Raw genomic sequence first — 8359 nt, 5'->3', positions numbered from 1 at the left:
TTCAGTTTCTGGAGAGGAGCATATCTAGTAAGTTCCCAATTGACGCTAACACTGCTGATCAGGGATCAGACTTTGAGAACCGCTGCCTAGGAAACAAATTTAGCATGTAAGAAGATAGACTTCAGATTGAAAAGACAGTGACTTAAATCTGGCATGGACACTTCTGGGGCTTCCTCTCTTATGTATTTTATTATTGTCATTATTATTGAAGTAAGTAATTGTTATCCCACTGAAGTAGATGGCTTACCCTTTACTGAACTACAGGAGTGGATGATTAATTGTTAACTCAGTCCAAAACATTCAGCGCTATTAACAAAAACCATCCCCACTCTTCACTAACCTGCATCTATGACAATCTCTTCTATATAGAAGCAGTCACAAGTAATATCTGACCAATATTAATTAAAGACATGGTTGTAATTTAGACCTGGCAGCAGTGCATCCAGCCAGAAGTAACGATTTCTACTTATTTTAATCAGAAGTGTCGGTGCAGGTAGGAAAGAGCTACAAATGGCTCTCTGAATTTGCTCCAGCCCCTTTGCCTCCCCATGTTACCATCTGCTTCCCCGTGTCACCAGTCTGTATCAGTCTGCTCTGGCTAGACTATAACAAAATACCATAAAGTGGACATCTTAAACAACAGAAGTTTATTTCACATAGTTTTGGAGGCTGGATGTCCAAGATCAAGGTGCCAGCACGGTAAGTTTCATTCTGAGTCCTTTTTTCTTGGCTTGCAGGCTACCACCATCTTATCTGGCAGAAGGAGAGAGTGAGCAAACTCTCTGGTAAAGGCAAGAAACATCATGACGATTTCACCATGCCTACCTAATCATTGCCCTAAAGCCCCACTTCCATATATTATCACATTAGAGGCTAGGGCTTTAGCATAAGGACTCTGGGGTGGACACTAACATTCAAGCCATAGCACCATTTGCATTATCAACAGTGCCAAAAAATCATGCATTTGGATTGGGTGGGGCAAAGGGTGAGCCTGAAGTAGTGTAAATACTGAGTTATAAAACCTTTAAGGAATGCAATATAATATGCAGTAACCAGTGCTGCATCAATGCAATAAGCACGTCAGTTGGACTGAAGCACATCAATGTGCATACCATGGCTTTGAAATCATCTGTTAAATAGGTGAAATATTTTCCACTTAATTACATTATTGATTTGTTTAGTGTCTCTGCTCGTTTCTGGATACAATTATCACCTACTTCCAAATCATGGACTCAGACTAAGTATATATTTTATTATTTTATTTTCTATATTTCCAATTTCTGAGTTTATGCTGTCTTCCAGGACTTTTAACTTGCCCTCATGCTATAGACTATAAATGCCAAGTAACAAAATAAAAGAGATAGTGAATAACAAAATACTTTGTTGTCTCTCAAGTTAAAGACATAAGAGCATTTCAGTAATTGGTCAGGGTAGAATTTAAAATTTGGCTCTGTCTCATAAGCTCTACTTGGCTTTGGCCAGTTATGAGGCCTTACATGCTTTGTGGCATGTTCTTATAGGATGAAGATTTACTACACTTTTCTGGTATTTTTCCAAAATGTTACTTAACCTAGACTTTACAATATTGATAAATGCAACTTCAAAAATTCTTAAATATTAGTGCCTAAGCACTAAATAAGCTGTTGTCCATTGTGCAAATTATACTCTAAGTTGGTTGCTTGGGGGAGATTTCTAGTAGTTTATGTGCATGTAATTAATATACGTAAAGTTCCCCACCTATTTTTCTAGAAAACCCTATAGCTTTATTTGAAAAAATAAGAAGATATTTATAACTTTAATTATTTGATGTAAGTTGTCATGTTTCACATCAGTGAAATGTGGTTTGCAAATGTCAGGACAGGTGAGGGAATTTATTATCTATTGAAAACTTGTTATCTGCCCATTATTGGGATAGGCTGGTTTACAGGTGCTATTTCATGTCATTCTTTCATTAACTCTGTGTTACAAGAACCCTTTCTCTAATTTGTATGGATCAAAAATTGAGATTCAGAGAAATTAGTAAATTAGGCCAAATTATAGCCCAGAGAAGTAGTAGACAAAGATCTCGAACCTAACTGTTTATGAATCCAAAGCTGAAGAGCTTTCTACTGCACAGTGGTTCTCAAAACTGGCCACACACTAGAAATACCTTAGGAGCTTTTTAAAACAAGTGACCAATTCCTAGGCTGTGGTACTGAGAAAACTGAAGAGCCACGTGCAAAAGAATAAAAATTGATCACAATCTTACATCATATAAAAAAGTAAATAAAAATGAATTAAAGATGTAAATGTAAGACCTAAAACCATAAAATTTCTAGAAGAAAACATAAGCAGCTATCTTCTAACATAGGTTTGGCAATGATCTTTTTTCTTTTTTGAATCTCACATTTAAAGCAAAAATAAACAAGTAAACTTTATTAAAATGTAAAGCTTTTGCTCAGTATAGGAAACAGTAAACAAAGCAAAAATAAAATACTTGCAAATTATATATCTGATAGGGAGCTTATATCTAGAATATATAACAAACTCATGCAATTCATCAGTAAGAAAGAAAAAAATCTGATTAAAAAAATGAGCAGAGGATCTAGACAGGTATTTTCCCAAGAAGACATACAGGTGGCCAAAAGGTACATGATAAAATGCTCTACATCATTAATCATTAAGGGAATGCAAATCAAGACAACAATAAAATATCACCTCATCTGAGTATAGCTATTCTCAAAAAGACAAGAAATAACAAGTATTGGTGAGAATGTGGAGAAAAGGGAACCCTCACACATTGTTGGTGGGAATGTAAATTGATGCAGTCACTATGAAAAAAAGTATGGAAATTCCTCAAAAAATTAAAAATAAAACTGCTATATGATGACCCAGTAATCCCTCTTCTAAGTTTCTATCTGAACAATTTGAAAACATTTATTTGTAACGATATGTACACTCCCATGTTCATTGCAACATTACTTACAATAGCCAAGATAAGGAAATAACTTAAGTGTTCATCAGTGGATGAGTGGATACAGAATGGTATACATTATGGAGCTAAAAAAAAAAAAAATACTTTTTCTCCAGTCCTCTAAATTCTTCTAGCTAGGCTAATAAACAAATTAATAAAGGTTAACAAAATAAAATAAAATTGTGTACCTTATTCTTTATTTTATTGTTTTAATTTTTTTTTCTTTTTTCAGTGAGAAGAGGGAAAGCAGAGAGACAGACTCCAGCATGCACCCTGACTGAGATCCACCTGGCAAGCCCACTCGGGGGCAATGCTCTGCTCATCTGGGGCATTGCTCTGTTGCTCAGCAATTGAACTCTTCTTAGCACCTGAGGTGAAGCCATGGAGCGATCCTCAGGGCCCAGAGCCAACTCGCTCTAATTAAGCCATGGTGGCAGGAGTGGGGGAGGGTAGGGGGGAGAGAGAGAGAGAGAGAGAGAGAAATGAGAGGGAGGGGTTTGGAGAAGCAAATGGGCACTTTTCCTGAGTGCCCTGATTGGGAATCAAACTTAGGATGTCCACATGCTAAGCCAACACTCTACCACTGAGCCAACTGGCCAGGGAAATTTATTTTTCAATTATAGTTTACATTTAATATTATTTTGCATTAGTTTCAAGTGTACAGCATAGTGGTTAGACTATCATGTACTTTACAAAGTGTTACTCCTGATATTTCTGGTACCATCCTAACACTGTACATAGTTATTACAATATTATTGATTTTAATACGATAAGTAAAAATTTAATATGATAAGTAATACATATTTCCTATATAGTACTTTGTATCCCCATGACTATTTAGTAACTACCAATTTGTACTTATTAATCCTTTTACCTTATTTCACTCAGTCCCCCAACTCCCCTCGCTCCCCTCAGGCAAACATTCTCTGTTTCTCTTTTGTTTGTTTATGTTGTTCTTTAGGGTCAACCTATAAGTAAAACCATATTGTATAGATATTTGTTTTTCTCTGGCTGACTTATTTTGCTCAGCATAATGCCATCTAGGTCTATTTATGCTATGGCAAAAGACTAAAATTTGATTTATTTTCCTTATAACTGAGTAATTTTCCATTGTATGTATGTACCACAACTTGCTTTTATCCACTTGTCTATTGATGGGCATTTGGGGAATTCATACACATAGGAATTCACTTAAGCATAAAAATTCCAAAGACAGTGAGGCAACATTGTATATATATGACATTTTGAACAAAGGAGAAAAAGGGGGGGATCCTAGATTGAAATAGCTTTGTAATGAAATATTTTAAAAAGCAGCAGAGACCCCATAAATTGACTCAACTGTAAATGTGAGCTATGGCATCAAAGGGTGCAGTAAAGCAAGGTAAAAGTAAAAGTAAAATTGGTGGTTCCCTCTGAGTCAGCAGTAGGTCAAAATGTTTTTCTCTCCTCAATGTTAACTATTCTCCTTGAGTCCTCCTCCCCACACTGGTGATTTAATCTAGAGAATAAAGACTTGAGGTTAAAACTATGGAGCCCACACTAAATATGCTGATATCATAGTAAAATCTTATTTTAAAATTAAATTTATAAAATAGCTCAGGTTATCTTAATATAATCCCGATTACTTTTTCTGCTGAAACATTCTTTGAATTTCTCTGAAATATAATTCTATTCCCTGTCTTCTTCAGAGAACTTGTCCATACTGTCCTCACATCATGCACTAGACTCAAATCCTTTTATAACCCAGACAAACTCATGGGGAAATTACTTTTCTGATGACTAGAATACACTTCAAAGAAACAAAACAAAGCTTCCTGGCACTTATAAGAGATGTTTGCAATTTAGGAAGTCTTGCAATCAGAGTGTACGACTGCCTGTTTACTCTGTCATCTGGCAAGCTCCTTGAAACCCAGTACAATGATGGGAGGTGGGATCAAGTACAAAGAAACCAGCTGTGTGATGAACTTCAGCACATTGCTGCAGAGAAAGCCACCTTTCAGGGAGCATCAATCATCACAGTGGAGTATATTGTCATCATCACCCTTGATTTGGTTTGAAATGAGCAGAAAAGAAAAGAAAAAGAATCACCATGAAGGTTTTTCAAAATCTAATGACTGAGAGGTATACCAGCAAGTGTTCTTGGGCAGGTGGGTAAGGGAAATGGATCAGAAATCAAAATGATATGTGTCTTTTGACATCACAAACCTGTTCATCTATCACGGCAGATCTTGGAGATAAACAGGTCTAATGATAGTGACTGCGCAGAAACTTTATTTCTTTAATATAATCCTTTCTCCTTTTTTTCTCTCCTTTTGATTCAAAGTGGTTTCATTCTGCACCCTGACCCACCCACCTTCCTTCCCCTTGCACCTCAACTCCCTGAGTCATTAACTGCTTAGGACAATGAGGTCAGCATCAAGTCCTCTTAGGAAAAAAGTCTTGGGTCTGGACTAGAGACAGACTTTCAGGAAAATTAAAGATAGCATCCAGGCCTCAGTTGTGCTTCAGCTGTAGGCCCAGAAAAGTAGAAGGATCCTGGTAACCACAAGTTTGTGGAAGTAGACACTGAAGCCATGGCTGACATCAGGGCGAGAAGCAAAGATCAATGACTCCTTGCCTTAGCACCAACCAAGCAACAGAAGACACAATCCTAACCACGATGCTAACTTTGTTGACCCCTATATAACTTATCTCTTAGAATCAAGGAGCCAGGTCTTAGAGCAACAACCTACCTGTAACTCCAGGTTTGGCACCATTTCCTTAAAAATATTTATTTTCTTGGCTTCAAACTTCTGTTTGAATTTGACTGGGCTTTGATGCGTGCAGGAGAATAAACCCCGTTAGTTTTGGTAATGAAGGCTTTTTTTATGGGTAAGGAAGGAAACAACTCTAGGGTTGTATTGTAGATACAGTGTGTCCGTAAAGTCATGGTACACTTTTGACTAGTCACAGGAAAGCAACAAAAGACGATAGAAATGTGAAATCTGCACCAAATAAAAGGAAAACTCTCCCAGTTTCATACCTATTCAGTGCAGTTCGATGTGGGCTCACGCACAGATTTTTTAGGGCTCCTTAGGTAGCTATCCCGTATAGCCTCTACAGACTCATCACTGACTGATGGCCTACCAGAAAGGGGTTTCTCCACCAAACTGCCGGTTTCCTTCAACTGCTTATCCCACCAAGTAATGTTATTCCTATGTGGTGGCGCTTCTTTATAAACACGCCGATATTCACGTTGCACTTTGGTCACGGATTCTAATTTAGTGAGCCACAGAACACACTGAACTTTCCTCTGTACCGTCCACAACTCAACTGGCATGGCCATGGGCTGCTCCACTGTATACACGGTGTTATGTCATCATCTGTGCATGCGCACATGCTGCCACATTATCCTACAGAAACTGGGAGGGTTTTCCTTTTATTTGGTGCAGATTTCACATTTCTATCGTCTTTTGTTGCTTTCCTGTGACCAGTCAAAAGTGCACCATGACTTTACGGACACACTGTATTGTTGAAGTAGCATTGAGCAAATAAAATTGTTTGAAAGAGAGACAATTCTGTGGGTAGCTACAGTGGGGTAAAAAGAATTGGGAACTTTGTAGCAACTCCTTAAGGAGAAAATGGGATGTCCTAAATGTAGAGATACTACAGGGTTGGGACACCACTACTTCTAGTCTAGGCAAGAAGAATGAGTGCAATTTGAGGTTTCTGTGCTGCAAGTTCTAAATCTGATCCCAGCCAAATTGCTTAACCTTGACATATCAAATTTCTCTCATTTACAAAAAAAGTGTAATAATAATATCTGACTTCTTAGATTGTTGTAAAGAGTAAATAATACAGAGAAGGGTTTAGCATAGAGAAAGCTGCATAGGAAGCATGCACAAACAGAAAGGCTAGAGCAGTGTTTCCCAACCTTTTTTGTGCCATGCCCCACCTTAACCTTTCTAAAATTTTTATGTCCCCCCCTATGTAACATACATAACTTTTAACATTAAAAAATTGATTTTTTCACTTAATAAACATAAATGATAGGTTCTAGGAAGAAATCACTATGAAATTGTTAACAAAACACAGTAAGTAAAATTTCAAAACATATAATGAAAAACAGAAATTTAAATTCCAAATAATTTTAATACAGATTTTTCTATATTAATTTATTATTTTAATTTACTGTGATCCTTGCGCTTGATGCTTGCTGCACAGAGATTTTATATTAGGTTCCAATTTGGTTAGCTTTAGTCTCAAGTCTCCACGTTGTGTTATATCCAGCTGATTTCTTTTTTTTTTACCAGTAAATCATTTACAGCACTAAATCCACATTCAGCTAAAAATGAAGATGGAAACGGTAGCAATAGTTTTCTTGCACATTTGGTTGAATTTAGGTATTTGATTTCTGTTTCCTCACAAAGCCATGCCATCGCTCCTTTGATATTAAATAAAGCTTTAACTGACTCATCATTTTGCAATTCTGCGAGTTCTTCTTGATACTACATATTTGATATATGAGACAAATCCACTAACATTGGCTGCATCATCCATATTGGGAAATCAATTTGTTTTAAATCAGAAAATCTTTCTTTTAAATCAGCTGATAGAATATTCAAATGATTGACAATAACAAGTAAAGCGGTATCAGTTACTTCACATTTTTGGAGCCAATGAAACTGTTTAAAGTTTTTGTTGTTAATATGTTTCTGACATAACTCAATATTGGTAATGAAACCAAATACCTTTGCTTTTGCATCTACAAGAGTTTTATTTGTTCCTTGAAGTTGCTTATTTAATATATTTAGTTTTTCAAAGATATTGGCTAAATAACTCACAAATGCTTTACCATCTATTGTTAACAGATACTTCATTTCAGGTTTGTTGCTTAAAAAATCACTAAGAGTATCAAACAGTTCCATAAATCTTTTCAAACAGTTTCCTCTAGATAGCCATCTTACTTCAGTATGAAGTAAAAGTCTCACATGGTCTTCATTTTGTTCTTCACAAAATAGCTTGAAAAGACGCTCACATTGGGCACTAGATTTAATAGCATTAACACACTTTATTACTGTATGTAATACTTCATTCAGAACAGGTGAGATGTTTTTAGCTACCAAGTTTTCCCTATGAATAACACAATGCACAAGAATCATTTCTGGATTCGCATCTTTCATCAATTTTAAGCAGCCATTTTTCTTGCCCATCATATTGGGAGCACCATCTGCAGCACAAGATGTTACATTTTTCATTGGTATATCATTGACATCTAAGTAGTTTTTTAGCTTATTATATATATCTTTGGAGGTAGCGGTGCTTTCTAATCTTTTACAGAACAACATTTCTTCAGCAAAATGTCCTTTATCAATATATCTTACGTAAGTTATCAATACTGCCTCACTGTCTCTCAAAGTTGATTCA

The sequence above is a fragment of the Saccopteryx leptura genome, chromosome 3, assembly GCF_036850995.1.
Source record: "Saccopteryx leptura isolate mSacLep1 chromosome 3, mSacLep1_pri_phased_curated, whole genome shotgun sequence".
In the NCBI taxonomy this organism is placed as follows: domain Eukaryota; kingdom Metazoa; phylum Chordata; class Mammalia; order Chiroptera; family Emballonuridae; genus Saccopteryx; species Saccopteryx leptura.
The sequence above is the reverse complement of the archived record's forward strand: the minus strand, read 5'-3'. Positions refer to the sequence as shown.